This window comes from Nicotiana tabacum, chromosome 22 (genome assembly GCF_000715075.1).
Source record: "Nicotiana tabacum cultivar K326 chromosome 22, ASM71507v2, whole genome shotgun sequence".
In the NCBI taxonomy this organism is placed as follows: domain Eukaryota; kingdom Viridiplantae; phylum Streptophyta; class Magnoliopsida; order Solanales; family Solanaceae; genus Nicotiana; species Nicotiana tabacum.
In genome coordinates, this window is record NC_134101.1 from 43,977,772 (window position 1) to 43,998,173 (window position 20,402).

The window sequence follows — 20,402 nt, forward strand, 5'->3', positions numbered from 1 at the left end:
TTAAACCTGCCGCTTCGGTTCTGATTCCAGTAATGATGAGTCATTTTCGGTTCTGGTGCCAAGACCTTTATAAATAGAGGTATTTGAATGCGATTTTGAGGTTTAAGTTTTCTGTTGTATCAAAACCCCATATTTTTCTCTTGCTATCTTCTTGCTTCGAACTTCTTTTATCTGTTCCAGTGATTTGTATTGTTCTTAACTCTTCCTCGTTTGATACCTCTCTTTACTACATTAAACTATGTCAACATATCTTCTGAGCTGGTAAGGGAAGTCATGTGCCCCCCCTGGAAGTGGTATTTTCCTCTCATGAGGAGAGAGTTCCTGCCACCATTGAGGATGGAACCTTCCCGTCGGTGGAAGAGATAATTCCACGCAGCTCTGATTCCAGATCCGATTTTACCAAATCACCTGATGCTAAACCTGGAGCCTTTCGGTCAGTGATGACGGTGAAAGAATTGGAAGAGCTTAAGGCTAAGTTTGGCCTTCTCAATCACATTGAGTTAATACCACCTGGGTGGTATACGGTGCAGGTCTACTATCCTAGGTATTGCGCCTTCTACGCCTACCCCTTTCAAGTCGGCTATTCCCTTCATCTCCTACCATTGGTCGAGGAATTCTGTCGTTATTACGATGTTTGCCCATCTCAGCTCGCGCCATAAGTTTATAAGCTTATAAAAATGCTTACTAAATTTGACGAGCTAGCCAGGGTCGAGTTGACATTTCGGCACTTAATACATTTGTTCGCCCCTAGCTTTTATATGGGAACTATGTTGAATCTTTGCCACCAAGGGGGGAAGTATTTGGGGGTGAAGATGGACGACAAAGCCAACCATCAATTCTGGTTCAACTTCATTTTTGTTAGAACCGAGGACGTGGTGGCCAATGTCGACGGTTTTCCCGAGGCTTGGAATTATGCTCGTAGGTACCTAATTTCCCTGCTTGTAGGTATCTGATTTTTCTCTTGTGCTTGGTCGTGGGTTATGACCTCTTGTCTTCTTCTCATGCATCCAATACCTCACCTCCTCCTTTGGTCGCTCACATTTCTTACTGGGTCGATCAGCTCATCCCCCACATCATAGGGATTCATGAAGGGCCAAGTTTTTTCAAGAAGTTTGGGCCTTCTCTCCCTTCGACTGTAAGTTCCTTTTACCATCGGTGTCTTAGCTTGTTTTTTGTTTACCTTTGCTGACCTTTTCCTTTCCTTGTGTTTTCATAGCTTCAGCTAGGGGATCTTCGAGGAGGTCAAGAGCTCCTGCACTCTCATTCCGAAAGAGGAAAGCTACTACGTCCTCGGCCCCCGCCCCTTCTTTCACTGTGGCCGATCCTGCTTTTGTCCCGGTCCCTCCTATTGCTGCATCCAAATCTGTCCCTCATTCGACCGTGGAGACTTCAGCAGCGGAGACCTTGGCTTCTCCCTTATATGCTCTCATAGACGAGGTCAAAGAACCTTTGCCCGGTGATGGAGATTTGATACCTCATAAGAGGAGGGTCGTGGACGTTGGGAAAGAGACATCGGTGGTCGCCGATGTAGGAGACAGTGATTTTGTCCTTTGGGAGGGGAGAGCCCAGAGGCTAGTCCCGAGGCTATTTGTTTGGAGGAAATAGATATACGACCTGTGAGGGATGTGGTCGAAGGCGTGGTGGGCAGTGATGGCCCCATTCTTCCAAGACACGAAGAGGCCTTCTCTTCTTAGGTTGCGGTGGACGTACATCCTTCGATTGATGATAGAGGAAAGTTTGTTACTGAGGAGGATGTTGGATCCGATTTTGACATGGATGTAGACGAGCTGAGGAGACGAGGGGCGTACTCAGCTTGAAGTGAGGTTGGAGGGGGGGTTCGGGGACTATTACGATCCCGATTGACCGTAGTCCTCTCATGGATACCGAGAAGAATATCCCCTCCCTTGTCCCTCTTAGTTCTGAAGTTAAGGGTACAACCCTCAAGACTATAAATGACAATAACTTGTCAAAATATATTATCGGCCTCGCCCTTTGGGTAAGTACATTAGTTATCTGTTATTTTCCTTAAGTTTTGCCCTTTTGTAGGCCCTGACTTCATTCATTTTGTAGACGGTCATCCTGGAGATTGAGAGTGCTCGTAGGGAGCAGAGGCGTAAAGATATCTATATGAAGTTTAAGGACAAGTACTTCGGAGTCCTTGAGAAGTACCAGGAACTTCGGTGCCGGCTCCGCAAAAGTGGTGATGTGCGCCAATTGAGGGATGACTTGAAGGCAAGGGACGAGGAGCTAGTGCGGATGGTGGGGAAGTGTAGCATCTTGGAGGGGAAATTGAGGAGCAAGGAGGAAGAGCTCGAGCTCAGCAAGGGGGTTGAAACCCAGTGCAGTGATCTCCAATCTCAGGTGGTTTTGCTGCGAGCCCAACTTAAAGAGTGTCAATTCAGGGCGAAGGCTCTTAGTGGCAAGGTCACTGAGAAGACGGAAGAGCTACGGAAGGCGGAGTCCGCTCGTTCGGAGACTTTGAGGAAGGCGGAGTCTCTTGAGGTGGTATCCGGACTCTCCATTTCGAGCGAGAAAATGACTTAACAACCGCAAGGCTTAAGGAAGAGCAGATCTATGAGAGGATTGGAGTGTTGGAGAAAGAGACTTCTGGCCTTTACAATCGAGTTGATGTTCTCGAGGCCGAGAAGGCCCAATTACTAGCACAACTGTCCTCTTCCCGTACTCTAGATTTTCCTAATGTTCCTCGGGAGTTATACGAGGAGTAGATTCATATCGAGGCCTAGTTAGATATCTTTCAAGATTTGCACGCGGCGGGATCTGTTTCTGAGGCTGCCCTCGAAGATGTTCATGTTAAGGCTCGTGAAGCTCGAGTCGTTTGTGGGTATGATCCCGTTACGCCTGAGGTCAGCGAGGACGAGGGGGATAAGTGTGTAGACCGACTCGAGGAGAATTCCTGGTATGATGCCGCATATCCTGAGGGCGAATGTGGCGATGGCGAGGGTATTGATGGTCAGGGTGGCAACGTTGTTGAGGTCCAAGTTGGCGAGGATGTTGAAGGCCGTAATGGTGGTCACCATTAGTTTTCACTTTTGATTTTTTGTGGGTTTTTTGCCGGCGTTTTCACGAGCCTATTGTAAACAGTTTTAAGTATATGAAATATCAAAGTTGTTCCTTGCATCTTCTTCTCTTCCTGTGGTTTATTTTCTGTACTTGTGTATATTTTTGTTTCTTTGTTGGGATATGGCCGAGGGCCGATAGGTGTTTGTTTGATTGTAATTGAACATAACCTTTCGTTAGATCGCTATCGAGGGCCGGTAGGTGTTTGTTTGATCGTAATCGAACATAACCTTTAATTAGATCGCGACCGAGGGCCGGTAGGTATTTGTTCGAGCTTGGTCGAACATAACCTTTAGTTAAATCGCGACCAAGGGCCGGTAGGTGTTTATTCTAGCTTTGTCGAATATAACCTTTAGTTAAATCGCGGTCGAGGGGCGGTAGGTATTTGTTCGAGCTTGGTCAAACATAACCTTTCGTTAAACGGTAGGTGTTTGTTCGAGCTTGGTTGAACATAACCTTTCGTTAAATCGAGGCCGAGGGCCGGTAGGTGTTTGTTCGATCTTAGTCGAACACAACCTTTCGTTAAATCGCGACTGAGGGCCGATAAGTGTTTGTTCGAGCTTAGTCAAACATAACCTTAACACGAAAAAGGTGTGCTGATAAGCATAAGTTTCTTATTGCTTTAACATTATTTCTTTGGTTACATACTTATAGAAACAAATTTTTGGGTGTTGGCTGGCGTTCCAGTCCCAGTCCCAGTCTATCTTGTCCCTATATTGGTTGACCTGGTGAGTATTGAGAGGTCGAGTAATGAAATGGTAACCACGAACCTACCTTCACGTACTTTGGCTCAAAGCGTTCCCTTCACCGTCTCGTTAAAAACCTCCTTGACAAAATCCAAATGGGACAAAATTCAAGTGAGGAAAAAAAGAATATGACTTGGGGACGTTTTTTCTCTCAAAAGTTGAAGTATTTGAGGTGGCTGATATTCTAGTTGTTTGGTAGTAGCTTTCCTTCCATTGTCTCTAGTTGGAATGAACCCTTGTTCGCTTTGGCTGTGATTTTGTACGGACCATCTCAGTTTGTTCCCAACTTGCCTTCTCGGGGATCTTTACTCGCTTGAGTTTTTGATTTTAGTACATAATCCCCGACTTTAAGCGTCAGGACCTTTGCTTTCTTGTTGTAATAGCGTTCTGCTTATTGTTTTTGGCGACCATTCCTATGCAGGCCATGTCTATTCGTTCGTTAATTTTGTCGAGTTCTTGCCTTCTGCTCTCGTCGTTACTTGCGCCGCTTTCATAGGAGTACCTTAAGCTCGGTTCTCCGACCTCGACCAGTATTACTGCCTCATTCCCATTGACCAAAGAGTAGGGCGTCTCTCCTGTGCTCATCTTCGGAGTTGTTTGATAGGCCCATAATACTTCTGGTAGCATTTCCGGCCACAGTCCCTTGGCGTCTTCGAGCTTTTTCTTCATCATGTTTAGTATAAACTTATTGGAGGATTCTACTTGGCCGTTACCTGCTGGATTGTATGGGGTTGAGAATAACCTCTTGATATGCCATTTCTCGAAGAATTAAGCGGTTTTCTTTCATGTAAACTGGGGTCCGTTGTCACAACTAATTTCATTGGATAGGACGAATCGACATATGACGTTTCTCCATATAAAGGTGATTACCTCATGTTCCCGTATTTAGGAGAATGCTTCTGCTTCCATTCTCTTACCCATTTAGAGAAATAGTTAGTTAAAACCAAAAATGAATCGTACATTACCTCGCCTTCTAGGAGGGGGCCTATGGCGTCCATTCCCCATTTGATGAACGGCCAAGGGGAGGTGACCGAGTGGAGGTGTTCTCCTGCTTGGTGAATCATTGGGACGTACTTTTGGTATTGTTCTCATTTCTTTACGAAGCCTGCGGCATTCTTTTTCATGGTAGGTCAGTAGTATCCTGCATATTTGAGGTATCTGACCAGTGCTCGATTTTCGGAGTGAGCTCCGCAATGGCTTTCATGGACTTCTTCGAGGACGCATTGGGTTTGGTTCATGCCTAAGAATTTCTCCAAGGGGCGCCGTAAGGCCTTTTGTATAGGTTGCTATGAAGGAGACTATATCTGGCCGCTTGCATTCTTAGTTTCTTGGCCTCTTTTTTGTCGCCTGGGAGTGTGTCGTCCTGCAAAATATGCGATAATACGATTTTACCAGTACCAAGTTAAGTTTATGTTTCTTACCTGGACTTGGTTTAGTGATGAGTTTAGGAGGTGGACTATGCTTTTATCTCTGGTTATGATATTTTTGATAGCTGTGGCTAGTTTGGCAAGGCCATCTGCTTCGGCATTCTGTGCTCGTGGGAGTTGATCGAGCTGACATTCATCGAACTTGAGGCAATAACTTGCAGATTTCGATCTTGTAATTATAATCTTTTTCCTTGATTTGGAAAGTCCCTGTGACTTGGTTGACTACGAGCTGGGAGTCACAACGGAGTTTCAATTGTTTCGCCCCATATTTGAGTGTTAGCCTTAACCCTGCAATTATGGCCTCATACTCGGCCTCAATGTTAGTCATATCCGGGTACCTTATGGACTGGCAAATTACTTTTCTTGTTGGGACCTCGATTACGAGTCCCGGTCTGGTCCCTGATGCGTTGGATGCGCCATCGATGTATAGGATCCAGAGGTCTTGTGTTTGGAGGGAAGCTTGGACGACTTTCCTTTTACCTTCAGGCATTATTTTTGCACTGAAGTTGGCAACGAAGTCAGCGAGTACTTGTGACTTTATCACCGTTCGCTACTAGTATGTGATATCGTGCTCACTTAACTTGATGGCCCATTTGGCCAGACTCCCCGATAGCTCGGGTTTATGCAAAATTTTCCTCAAGGGAAATGTTGTGACGACCGAGATGGGGTAGCATTGGAAATAGGGTCTAAGCTTTCGTGAAGCTACGACCAAGGCCAGAGCCAATTTTTTAAGGCGTGGGTACCTCATCTCAACGTCAACGAGTGTTTTTCTAATGTAATACATGGGAGATTGCATACCTTTGTTTTCGCGGATCAAGACTGCGCTTACTGCTACCTCTGATACGGCTAGATAGATGAGGAGTTGCTCTCCAGGTTCGGGTTTTGATAGCATGGGCAGTGATGATAGGTATGCCCTTTAGTTCTCACAGAGCCTGGATGCACTCAGAAGTCCATTAAAGGCCGTTGTCCTTCTTGAGTATACCAAAAAAATTGTAACATCTATTCGACGACCGCGAAATGGACCTTGATAGGGCGGCGATATGGTCGGTCAACCTTTAGACTTGCTTTTTGGTGTTTAAGAGTTATGGTATCCCCTCGATATCTTTTATTTGGTCTGGGTTGACCTCGATCCCTCACTGCGACACCAGGAAACCCAAGAATTTTCCTAAGGCTATGCCAAACGCGCATTTCTCCTGGTTCAGCTTCATTACGCATCGTCTGAGTATGTCGAAAGTTTCTTTCAAATGATCGATGTGATCCTTTTCCCTTTTGGAGTAGACCAACATATAATTTATATATACCTCTATGGTCTTACCGAGCTGGTCTTTGAACATCTTGGTTACCAACCTTTGATAAGTAGCCCCCGCGTTTTTAGTACAAACGGCATGACCCGATAGCAATACGTTCCTTGGTGGGTGATGAACGTAGTCTTCTCCTGGTCTTTTTCCTCCATGAGAATTTGGTTATAGCCTGAGTAAGCGTCCAAGAAACTCAATAGTTCATGCCCGGCTGTTGTGTCGATGAGCTAGTCGATATGGGGTAACGGGAACAAATCCTTCGAACATGCTTTGTTCAAGTTTGTTAAATCCACGCACATCCGCCATTTCCCATTTTCTTTTTGACCATCACTACGTTGGCAATCCACTTAAGGCACTTCGACTCCCTGATGGAGCCATTTTCCAACAGTTTTTCCACCTCCTCGCAGACTGCATCGTTGATGGTAGAGTTGAATTTACGTCTGACTTGCCTTACTGGGGGGTGGAATGGGTCGACGTTTAATGTGTGTGTGGCAATTTCCTTTGGAATGCCCATCATATCTCCATGGCTGAAAGCAAACAAATTTGCATTCGCTATTAATAATTGACTGAATTTACCTGGTTCCTGGAGTTTACAGCAGATATAGGCCTTCTTTATATGATCGTTGAGGTCCAATTTAACGGGGCCGAGGTATTCTATGGTCAAACCTGCAGCCTCAACCATGTCGGTATCCATGATGACATCCCTGGTTTCTTCTTGCTTTGACCTCGACCCGATTGATTGTTATGCCTCTTTTTCTTTGTCTTTTTTCTATTAGATGATCGTGTTGTCCAAGGTAATGCGGTAGCATTCCCGGGACATGCGCTTTTATCCGTATATGCAGAATATCCCCCATGATATCGGGAACTTAATTACTTGGTATAGGCTGGATGGGATGGCTCTCATGGGGTGTGTTCATGGTCGTCCCACTATGGCATTGTACGCAGTGGCCTGGTCCATGATGTAGAATGTCATCTCCAGAGTCACGCCGCCGGCCAAGACGGGGAGTGTAATATCCCCGGATGTTCGCTCAACAATATTATTAAAATCGGTTAGCATGATGCAGCGCGACACTATCTTATCCTCGAGCCTCATTTGGGCAAGGACTCGGGGATGAATAATGCATGTACCGCTTCCATCGTCCATCATGATACATTTGACATCGGTATCTAAAATGCGTAAAGTAATAACGAGGCATCATTATGAGATAAAGTCAAACTGTCGGCATCCGACTCGTCGAAGATGATACTTTCTTCGAGTTTGTCGTACTGTTTGCGGGTGATAGACTGCTTGAGTTTGTGACTGGTGGCGACTTCACGCCGTTGATAGAGGCGTCGTCACTGCCGCCGATGATCATGTTGATGATACTAGCTGGCGATGGCAGGACTTGATGTTCACGTTCTCTGGCGAAATTGGTCCTCCCCTTATCGCTTAATAGCTCTTTAAGGTGCCCTTGCCGCAACATACTTACGACTTCCTGTCTGAGGGCGATGCAATCTTCTGTTTTGTGCCCGCTTTCCTGGTGGAACTCATATAGGGCGTCAGACTTTCTGGCGTTCGGATCTAATCTCATCTTTGGCAGCCACTTCAGTTTTGTTACCAGTTTTTGAAGAGCGTAGACTATTTTTGTAGGCGACACACAAAAATTGTGAGTAGATAATAAATGAGGCATACCTTTTTCGTTCTGAAGAGTCCCTGTCCTTGGTATGGGCGGGCCTTCTTCATAGCAAAGGGAGGGTGTGGCAGCTGCCCTGACATATAGTTGGTGTTGTTCCCTGTTAGGTTGCGGAATCGGATGATCTCTTCTGGTACTGTCTCTTCGTTCTTTTCTGGATTCGGCTTGTACCGAGGTTAGCCGGTGAGTTTGTCCATTGAGATCGTCCTCGTCTGCTCGGACCTCGACACAATAAGCATTGTGGATTTCACTAAAAGTGGTTGGAGGATACTTCATCAATCGGCTCAACAGTTTTCTAGTTGCTCTTGAACCCTCTCTACTTCCCACTCCAAGGACTGCTTAATAGTAAATATGTCGTTTACTCTTGCCTCGGCCTTCTTGGGTCCGGTATGGGCGGTTATGAACTTATCGGCCATTTCTTTGAAAGTTTCTATAGAGCGGCTGGTAGCTGTGAATACCATATTAATGTTCCTACCTTGAAGGTTTCGCCAAACGTTTTTGGCAAAATGGAGGATATTTGTTCCTTAGCAAGGTCGTTACTTTTCACGTCGGTGACGTAGTAAGTCACATGATCTTTAGGATCGGTCGTTTTGTTGTATATCCTGAGTTAGGGCGGCATTTTGAAGGTCTTTAGTATGGCATGCGGGGATGCATCATCGTTGTACGACTGCTCTACGAACCTGTCGGCGTCCCTTTTTGGCAGCAGCTTAGGAGCGCCCGATTTATTGTCAACTCGTTCTTAGTGTTCTTTCATCTCGTCCCGGAGTGTTTTGTTTTCATTCTCCATTTCTTCCATCCTCTTTAGAATGGCATCAAGGGCGTTGTCACATGCACTATCAGTAAAGTTGTGAGTTATACATTTTGTTGGAGGGAGAGGACGGTTGCACTGTGATAAGTGGGGATTTTGACTTCTTTTTAGCACCTTTTAGCTTTTGTTTTAGTCCGAAAGTATTGAATTGTATTCCCGAAACAAATGAAATTATGCAAAATTGCAGGAATACTGGAAGTTTGGTCTCCTGAGGTGAAATCCGACTCAAAAAGGAGTGTCCCTAAGCACAATGCAATAAAGGGCGCAGAAGCACAAATGTGCGGTCCGCAGAAGGAATTTTGCGGCCGCAGAAGAAATTGCGGACCGCAGAATTCCATATGCGACCGAAAAACAAGAAGAGAAATTTAGCAGACCTTTTAGCAATGTGTGGCCGCAGAACTGGGCTAAGAGTCAAAGATCAGAGAGTATGCAAAAAGACCAAGTCTAGGAGCCTTTGTGAATTACGGACCGCACAATAATTATGCGGCCGCAGTCCAAAAATCTGTGGCCGATGTTCAAAAATGTGCGGCCGCTGTTCAGAAATGTGCGGCCGTAGAACTCCACCTCCTGCTAGCAAAAGAAATCTGCGGACCGCACATGGAATTGTTCAACCGCAGAACCTCCCGAGGGGTATTTCTGTCCAAGATTTTTGGCCCTGTATAAATAGACGAGTTGCACAAAATTAGGTCAAGTTTTGAACATCTGAAGCTGCTGTAGCCATTGTTTTTTACTACTTTAGAAATTTTTACATTATTTTGGTATTTTTACATTAGATTTCATCAGCTTAATCTTCCATTATGAGTTTAATTAACTTTTCTTCTCTATTTTCTGCAATTTCCATTATGAGTAGGTTGACTCTTACTAGAGTTGTGACCCAACCCTAGTGTGTAAACCTTATGAGTTTCTAATTTAGTGTTTTTTTATGATTGGGTGCTGATTATTTAGCTTAGTTCATACTTAAATTTTAGAATTAATGGTTGCAAACATTGATTCATGCCTATTTGACTTAGTCTCTACTTGAGAAAGAGGGACCTATTCTAGGATAACTTAGCTAACAAGGAATTGGGTCAATTAAGAGATTGATTAACCCAATTAAATGGTTCAACCTAGAGATAGTAATAACCCGACTTGAGCTCTTATCAACGGTTTTGGTTGATACCCATTTGGTCTTGAGAAAGCCAAATTGGGCAATACCACTCTCTGATCGAGAGGTATTGAGTGGGTAGTCTATAGTTGTGAGCTATAATACACCCAAATCAACTAAACAAGCATTAACATCTTTACCCCATTAGGCAAACAGCTAGGTTATGGTCACAACCCTAGACCTTTTACCCAATTGGAAAAACCTTAAAAACATTTATTTCTAGTCTCTTCCTTTTATCTTGCAACCATTAGAATAACAGTAGAAGTAGAAAATAAAATTGTATTGTGGAAGTGCAATATAGATAACCCATTTGTTTGCTTCAAATATATACTCCTAACTCCCATCATAACTCCCAATGGATTCGACCCCGACTCCTAGTTGGGTAATTATTATTGCATACGACCGTGTCATATCTCTTATTGAGGTGTGTTTTGGACGTGACTAATTTTTGGCGTCGTTGCCGGGGAGTTAAAATGGTGTTAGCTTTATATTTGGGTGTGTTTTTGGAATATCTTCTTTTCCTTTTGTGTTACTAACTTGTTTGAGAAATCGTAGGTACAACCATGGCGAACAATGAGCTAGGAAATTTACCTTTGGGGGATGTGGACGTCGTGGATGATCAAGTTGATGAGGTTTCTCTTGAACCTCAAGCCAATAGAAGAGGCCGAGTGCCTAATGACAATGTTCCCGCTCCACCCCCATATAACGATCCGGTCGGTCGTTTTGAGTGCATTAGCCCCGATCTCCTATTTACTGCTTTTTCCATATCTTTTTCTGCTTATGTGACTTACCGGAAGGTTTTGTTGTGGTTTCGGAGTGAATTGGGACACTTAGTCCCTAAAACGGAAGTTTAAGTCTTAGAATTTTGACCGTAATTGGAACTGTGTGAAGACGACTCCGAAATGAAGTTTCGTCGGTTCTGTTAGCTTTGTTGACTTAGGAGCATGTCTGAACTGTGAATTGGAGGTCTGTAGCCGATTTAGGCTTGAATTGGCGAAAGTCGAATTTTTGGAGATTTTGATCGAAAGTGGAATTTTTGATATCGGTGTCGGATTTCGATTTTGGAAGTTAGAGTAGGTCCGTAATGTTGAATATGACTTGTGTGCAAAATTTGGGGTCAATGGGACGTGATTTGATAGATTTCGGCATTGGTTGTAGAAATTTAAAGTTTCAAGTTCATTAAGTTTGAATCGGAGGGTGATTCGTGTTTTTAGCGTTATTTGATGTGATTCGAGGGATCGACAAAGTTCGTATGGTGTTTTAGGACTGGTTGATATGTTTGGTTGAGGTCCCGGGGGCCTCGGGTGTGTTTCGGATGCTTAACGGATTGATTTTGGACTTAGGCTAGTTGCTGAAGATTTTCTGGTTCTGGTGTAATCGCACCTGCACAAGGCTGACCGCAGATGCGAGCAATATGGCACAGAATCGGAGTTGGGAGGTTTGGTCAGGCGTCGCAGGTGCGTGGAAAATGCTGCATCTGCGATGTCCGCAGATTCGCTAGAGGAACCGCAGGCACAGAGGGAGACCGCAGAAGCAGACCATTGTCTGCAGGTGCGACCACCTGATCGCAGAAGCTGTCCCACTCACCTTAAGCCATTTCCGCACCTGCGATGGAATTTCTACAGGTACGGCATCGCAGGTGCGACTAGAGGTCCGAAGGTGCGAAATCGTTGGGCAGAAAAGGCCAAGTATGAGGGTTTTATCTCATTTTCATTTTGGGTCTTTGAGAGCTCGGATTGAGGCAATAATTCAAGGATTTTTCAGAAAGAAATTTGGGGTAATGATTCTTAACTCGTTTATAGTTATATTCCACTAATCTATAGTTAATTTTATCATTTAATTAAGGAATTTGCTTGAGAAATTTGGGAAAAATAGGAGAAGTTCTTCAACTAAGTTTTTGAATTTTGATTGGGATTTAGGTATCGGATTTGAATAATTTTGGTACGAGTGAACTCATGAGTGAATGGGTGTTCATATTTTGTGACTTTTACCCGATTCCGAGACGTGGGCTCGGGTCGACTTTTTAGGACGAATTTTGAATTTTTTGTTAAATCTTGATTTCATTAACTATATTAGTCTATTATAGTTGTATTTATGATATGTAATTATTTTTGGCTAGATTCTGGCCATTCGGAGTCGGATAATCGAGGAAAGGGCATTCTTACTAATTGACTGAGCTTGGTTCGAGGTAAGTGACTTGCCTAACCTTGTGTGGAGGAAATCCCCATAGGATTTGGTATTGTTGTGATATGTAAGTGCCGTGTACGCGAGGTGTCGAGTACGTACACGAGCTATTTGTTGTAAAACCCGATTTTACTGAGTAGCAACCTGTTTTCCTTTTAATTTGGGTTATACCATTTTTTCTGAGTAGTAATCTGTTTTTCATTCTTAATTACGTTATACCAACCTATGTAGTTATCCCGTTTAGTCTAATATCGCATGTCTACGTGCTTTAACTGCTTATTTAAACTCTGTGAAGCATGCCTAGTTGATTTCCTGCTTTTCCTTGTTCTTTATCAGTATCAACTGTAGAAATCTTGTTGTTAACTATTGTATTTATCAGTTTGAGCTGTGTGTTTACTTTGATAACTATGAGGCCGTACCTCGGGAGTTCTCTATGTACATTTACTTTTGAGACTACGAGGCAGTTCCTCAGGAGTTCTCCCTGTACATTTACTTTTGAGACTACGAGGCGGTACATTGGGAGTTCTCCCTGTATATTTACTTTTGAGACTACGAGGCGTTACCTCGGGAGTTCTCCTCGCATATTTATTTTGGGATTACGAGATGGTATCTCGGGAGATCCCCTGTTGTTTACCCCTGTGTGTTGTACTGTTGCCTTGCTGTGTTTCTTTTTGCTAAATTCTAGTCTCTTATTATACTGTATATTCTCCCGCCTTATTTATTATTTACCTGTAGGCCTGACATGATCTCGTCACTACTCGATCAAGGTTAGACTTGGAACTTACTGAGTACCGTTGTGCTGTATTCATGCTACTCTTCTACACATTTTTTGTGTGTGCAGATCCAGGTACTTCTTATTAGCCTCGCTATTAGCTGATAGTGCATGTTGCTGTACGGAGAATTCAAGGTACATCTGCCGCGTCCGCAGACCTCGGAGTCCCCATCTATTCTCTCATGTGTCATTTACCTTCCGTACTTCTTTTATTAGACTCTGGTGTATAGAGATACTAGTTCTCTTCTGTAGCTTATGACTTATGATGTTTTGGGTTTTGGGAATACTGTGTATTACTAGAGTGTTGGTTATTGTATATGCCGAGCGGCATTGTTACCAGTTATTTAGTTATATGTTGCAATTAGTTGTTAATTTTTACTTCTATTTTTGTTATTTCCGCATTTACTTAGGCTTACCTAGTCGTAGAGACTAGGTGCCATCACGACATCTTACGGAGGGAGAATTAGGTCGTGACAATATGGTATCAGAGCTTTAGGTTCATAGGTATCGTGAGTCACAAGCAAGTTTAGTAGAGTCTCGCAGATTGGTACAGAGACGTCTGTATATATCTTCGGGAGGCTATGGAACTGTTAAGAAAAAAATTACACTTCTTTGATTCCTTGTCATGTGAAATTCTTGACATCAAAATTCTAAACTTCTGTATTCTATTCTCTCACATATGGTGAGGACACGTACAAGCGGATTTGATGACCAGGCACCCACGCCACCTGCTAGAGCCACGAGAGGCCGGGGCCGGGGCCGGGGCCGGGGTAGAGGCCGAGGACGTCCACGCGGTGCAACCAGAGCACACGCACGAGATGCTATAGAGAAGCCCCCAGTAGCTCCAGTTGGGGGGCAAACACCTGAGATACCTGTTGCTGCACCAACCCTCCAAGAGACTCTAGCCTAGTTTTTGAGCATGTTCAGCACCTTAGATCAGGCTAGATTGATTCCACTTGCTCCTGCCACATCTCAGGCCGGGGGAGGAGCACAGACTCCCGTTTTCGGTACTCTAGAGCAGTGGGTTCAGGTCGACCAGGTTCCAGAGATCATACCAATGCAGCTGGTAGCTCCAGCTCAGCCCGAGGTTAGGGCAGCAGTTTTTAAGGCGGAGCAGCTCAGACTTGAGAGGTACAAGAAGTACCACCCTCCTACCTTCAGTGGATTGGCGTAAGAGGATGCCCAGGGTTTTCTGGAGGATTGTCAATGCATTCTTCATACTATGGGTGTATGAGAGTCGAGTGGGGTTTCTTTCACTATATTCCAGCTTAAAGGAGCAACCTATCAGTGGTGGCGTTCTTATGAGTTGGGTAGTCCAACTGAGGCAGCTTCACTTATATGAACTCAGTTCTCGGACATGTTCTTGAGGGAGTATGTTCCCAGACTCTCAGGGACGCATGGCGCGTGGAGTTTGAGTAGTTGTGCCAGGGTACTATGACTGTGTCAGAGTATGCAGTTTGCTTCAGTGATTTGGTCCGACATGCACCAACCTTTGTTGCCACAGTTCGAGAGAGGGTTCGTCGGTTTATTGAGGGACTCCACCCCACTATCAGGCTTAGCATGGCCTGAGAGTTGGAGATGGATATTTCTTACCAGCAGGTTGTGAGTATTTCCAGGAGATTAAAGGGTATGCTTGCTCGGGAGAGAGAGGAGAGGGAGGCCAAGAGGTCTCGAGAGTCTGGCACTTATAGTGGCACTCGTGCCCTAACTGTAGTTTTCCATGGTAGGGGCTGTAGGAGTCACCCCGTTCATTCAGCTCTTGGAGTGTTCTATGTTATTATCGGGTAAGCGGTGCAGTATTGGAGGAAAAGAAGAAATGGCTTCGGATTTTTGGGTGGTTCTGCATAATGTGTATACCAATCGGAGATGTTATCGTGTGCTGGAGAAAGGTATGAGGTGATTCATGGTTATTGAGATGATGTAGTCTCGCGATTCAAGTCACTCGGGATGAGTGCGGATTGAGTTCGATATGTTGTGAATGGAGATAACGTTATTTCTAAGGCATGTCAAGGGTAAATTTAAAGGAGTTGGGTCAGTTGTAATAGCTGAATCAACGTGATTTTGGCAATGGTCGGTTCATTCGGTGTGTGAAGTTATAACATATGATTTGTGGGTGTACGTGCAGGCTTGACAACCACCAATAACTGATTGATTTGGGAGGTAGTTGATTCAAATGGCTTTGTTATGTAAATGGAATCTGGAAGAGTTATGACGGTTTAGATCACGGTTTGAGGTTGTGTCTTTTTCTACTATTTGGGGAAATTCAGTTGTGTGTTGCATTGGCCCTTCTGAAATGATGCTAAGTAGAAGGTTTCTAGCAAATGAAGTGTTTAATTCTACTAGTAGTTCAAGGGTTATGGTGAATACGTATATTATCATATAGCAACATGATAAGTGCGGTGAGTGGTATGGAAATTGGAAGTTGATGGTCAAGGTTGAGATATGATTTTGATAAGAATGTCAGAAGCTCGGAGGAGTGGGGGGGGATTTTAGATGTCCAGTGTATGGTGGCACTATTGTCGGGCAGTCGGAGGATGGTATATGTTGTGTTAGTAGTGTTGGGGTATTGAAATGTGGATGCCTGCTAGTTATGTAGAAATAGCATGGTTTATGGCCATTGATGTTCATATTTAGCTGCCTGCTGCGGAAGGTTGTGGGAGTGTATTCTACGGGGAAATTTGTATAAGTGTGATATGTTGGTCACTTGAGTACTAAAGATTTAAAAACCAAGTATGGAGATTTTTGGGTACAATCGTTGATGTGAGAGTTTGTTCCGGATTGGGACAGCTGCTCGTGTGTGCCGTGAATAGGGCCATTGTGAATCCTTGAAAGGTTATTAGACCAGTATGGTATTATCAGAATCGGTTTGAGGTCCGTTGGTGGGACTAATGTGAATGTGTGCTCTGCGTAAGGTCGTATATATTCATTCGTCATAACATTCCTTACTAAGGAGTTGTCGGGCATTGGATGTTATTTCCGCTGTCAGTTATTCCGTGTAGCCTATATTGTGCCACGTGGGTTGTGAGATGGCTTGATTATTTGCATGTGTGTTGAGGACCGTGTAGCTTGCAGTGTTATATGAGCAGGATAGCTCTCGAGATGCAGGTCATTTATCACACCTTAGTTGTCCTTGAGTTTCGTAGCGTGTGGCACTATTCGCCTTCTCAGGATTTGTATTATGCACTGGCGTGCTTGTAATCGATATTCAGGTATTTCGTAAGTGTAAGCATTGCGATTTGATGTGTGTTTTCTTCTTGATTGTTATGTGAGAATCGGGTGGCACGTTGCCACGTGTATATAATGTTTGGATCGGGTTGCATGCCGCAATAGTGTCGTGATGAATCGGGTTGCACACCGCAACAGTGAGATGTTGGGTACGGTTCCATATATTTATTTATGTGTATTTTGTTTCTCATTTACTGAGGAGAGTTCATAGCGTCTGGTCAACCATTTTATTTCTTATGCGGACTGGGAAGTTCCATTCTAGAGTTTGTTTTTCCTTATGTATCGCATTCAAGTTTGTAGCCAATTGGCGCATTGTTGGCATTATACGAGATCTCGACCAGTGTTTGAGGTGGCTCATTGCATGTGTAGCTTATACTGGGTGAGACGAGACTATTGAACCTGAAATCAGTGCAATCAGATTTATATAAGGTATAATAAGGAACAAATATCACTATTCAGTTTAGAATGAGGTAATGGTCCTTGTCAGGAGAAGTAACTCCGTGATTTAATTGATTCAGCAGGTGGTTATGAATTTCTACACATATTCTCTGTCATGGCAGTATTGTGAGGATTGAAATCGGGCATATTTGTATTATGAGGTGTATTGCGAGCATCTGGTTCGTGAAATTCCAGTTATTGTGGTCGAAGGATGTTGTCTTGGGCAAATGAATTATGTGGTGTGTGGTGTGATTTCTGCATAAATTCACAATCGTGTTTTAGCATAGTGTGCAGTGATTGATACGATGTTCGTATGTTAGAATAAGGTATTGTAAAGAAATTCGGAGGTTGGAATTTGGTACTAAGGCTTATTAATTGAATAAAAAGGGAGGACCTTCTGTCCGACTAAAGACGAGGTGCCAAACTGTGATGGTGATGGAACAGGTAGGTGTACAAGGTGTTAAATAGTAATTTTGGACAACTCCGGAGCAGCTCTTAGCTCGTTCGAGGACGAACGTATGTTTAAGTGGGGGGAGAGTGTAACGACCCGACCGGTGATTTTGAGCTCTAGCGCGTCGTTCGGTGGTTTAAGGCCTTGAGTAGCTTCACTTCAGGTATTATGACTTGTACGTGTGGTCAGAATCGAATTTCGGGATATTTGGAGTTGATTCGAGAAGGAAATTCTAAATTAAGAAGCTTTAAGTTGGAAGAATTGACTAAGGTTTGGATTTATAGTAAACGACCACGGAATCGGGAATTGAAGGTTCCAATAGGTTCATATGATTATTTCGGACTTGGTCGTATGTTCGGGTCGAGTATCGGGTGGCCCGGGAGTATTTCGGCACTTATCATGAAAAGTTAGTATTTTGACGGCTTAATAATTTCCTAAGTTTGGGTTGGAATAGATTTTTATGTTATCGATGTCCGTTTGGGATTTCGAGCCTGGGAATAGTTTCGTATGGTGATTTTGATCTTATGAGCGTGTCCGAACGTTGATTTGGAGGTACGTAGGTCATTTCGGCGTCAATTGGCGAAAGTTGGAAATTTGGATGATTTTGAGAAGTTTGATTGGGAGTGGACTTTTTGATATCGGGGTCGGATTCCGATTCCGGAAGTTGGAGTAGGTCCGTAATGTCAATTATGACTTGTGTGCAAATTTTGAGGTCAATCGGACGTGATTTGAAAGGTTTCGTCATCGATTGTAAAAGTTTGAAGTTTCAAAGTTCATTAAGTTTGAATTGGAGGGTGATTCGTGTTTTTAGCGTTGTTTGATGTGATTTAAAGGCTCGACTAAGTTCGCATGATGTTTTAGGACTTGTTGGTATGTTTGGTTGGGGTCCTGGGGGCCTCGGGTTCAATTCGGATGCTTAACAAATCGATTTTGAACTAAGGGAATGCTGGGATATTTCTGGTTGCTGGTGTAATCGCACCTGCGGAAAAGGGGTCGCAAGTGCGACGCCGCAAAAGTGGCCAGGCAAGCGCAGAAGTGGCTCGCGCAGGTGCACATATGGACCGCAGAAGTGGCTCTCGCGGGTGCACATATGGACCGCAGAAGCGGCTCTCGTAGGTGCGCATACGGACCGCAGAAACGGCTCTCGCAGGTGCGACCTTCTGGGCCACAGAAGCGGAAATCGCGACTGGGCAGAACCCTTTAAGTCTGAGGGTTCGATATTTTAACCCATTTCTTCGGATTTTGGAGCTCAGATTGGGCGACGTTTGAGAGGAATTTCACCACACAACCTGGGGTAAGTGTTCTCTACTCTCTTGTAATTATATTTCATGAATTAATCTTCATTTTTGGTGTATGATTATCGAATCTTCAAGGGAAATCGAAGGAAATTTCTACAATTTCATAAAAAATGAATTTTTGAGTTTTGAATACCGATTCGGAGTTGAATTTGAGTGAAATTAGAATGGTTGAACTCGTAATTGGATGGGCTGTCGGTTTTTGTGAGTTTCATCGGGTTCCGAGATGTGGGCCCCACTGCCAACTTTTCGAGCGGAGTTGAGAATTTTTATAAATTGTTAAATTTCAAACATTGGAGTATACATTTTGATTGGTTTGCACATTGTTTGCATAGTTTTAGATTGTCAATCATCGGTTTAAGGTGTTAGAGTGGCGCTGGAGCCGGTTATGAAACTTCGGAGCAAGATAAGTCTCTTGTCTAACCTTGTAAGAGGGAACTTACCCTATAAGTGATTTAAATTAATAATTGTTGCTAATTGTGGGGGCTACGTACGCACGAGATGATGAGAGTCCGTCCATAGCTACTAATTATGCTATTTTCGGGTAGTTTAGGACTCAAAGCATGACTTACTTGTAATAATTGCATCCTTTATTTATTTAAAGTACTGGAATTATATTGAAAATTTTTAGAGGAAATATTAAAAGATCGAAATTTCATATACTTGAATTTTTGTGTATATTATTTAATTGTTAATAGAAATTGTACATTCTTATGTGTTATCCTTATTATAATAACTTCTCATTCCTGAGGTTCATAAAAAAATGTCCTCTTTTCTTATGGAGAGGGCCGAACGCCTCGGCAGTATAGATGCATCTATGGATCGTGCCGCACGTCCCTCGACAGTGTACACGACACTCTGGATCGGGCCGTATGACCTTGGCAGAAATCGTGCTTAATAATAATAATTACATGATACCTTGACATTTATTGCAGCTTGTAAAGCTAATTGATAAATTGAAAATTTATTGAAATTGAAGGAAATATTTATTTCTGCTTGTTAAGGAAATCATTGTTGATCACATAAATCATGTTTATTTAAAGATTTATATTTTTAATATTATTGACCCGTAGTGAGTGTTAAAATCAACCTCTCATCACTACTTCTTCGAGATTAGACTTGATACTTACTGGGTACACGTTGTTTACGTACTCATGCTACATTTGTTGCACATTTTTGTGCAGGTACATATATGTTTAGTGATCTTTTGGGTGCAGAGGTGCAGCTATTGCGGGGACTTATGGTGAGCTGCATTTCCATGTTACGAATCCGCAATATACAAAGTCTCCATCATGTTACTTACATACTCCTGTCTAATTTGTATTCTAGACAGATGTTGCATTTATCATATTTCCTAGTTGAGGCTCATGCACTTGTGACACCAGGTCTTGGCACACACATTAGTAGAATTATGGATTTAAGTATTTTTTTTCTTGATTTTTATTTATTCAGAACCTTTATATTTTTCTTAAATATTGCAATTAAGAAGAGTTTAATTACTCGGAAATATTTTAAAGGAAGAATATAAGTTTAATTCACTAGTTGGCTTGCCTAGCTATGAAGTTGGGTGCCATTACGACCTATTGAGAGTGCTTGCTGTTGTACGAAGACTTCAAGGTGCATCTGCTGCATCAGCAGACCTCGGAGTCCCCCTCTATTCTCTCCTATGTCATTTACCTTCCGTACTTCTTTTGTTAGACTCTGGTGTATAGAGATACTAGTTTCCTTTCTTTAGCTTATGACTTATGATGTTTTGGGTTTTGGGAATACTGTGTATTACTAGAGTGTTGGTTATTGTACATGCCAGGCAGCATTGTTACCAGTTATTTTGTTATCTGTTGAAGTTAGTTGTTAAGTTTTACT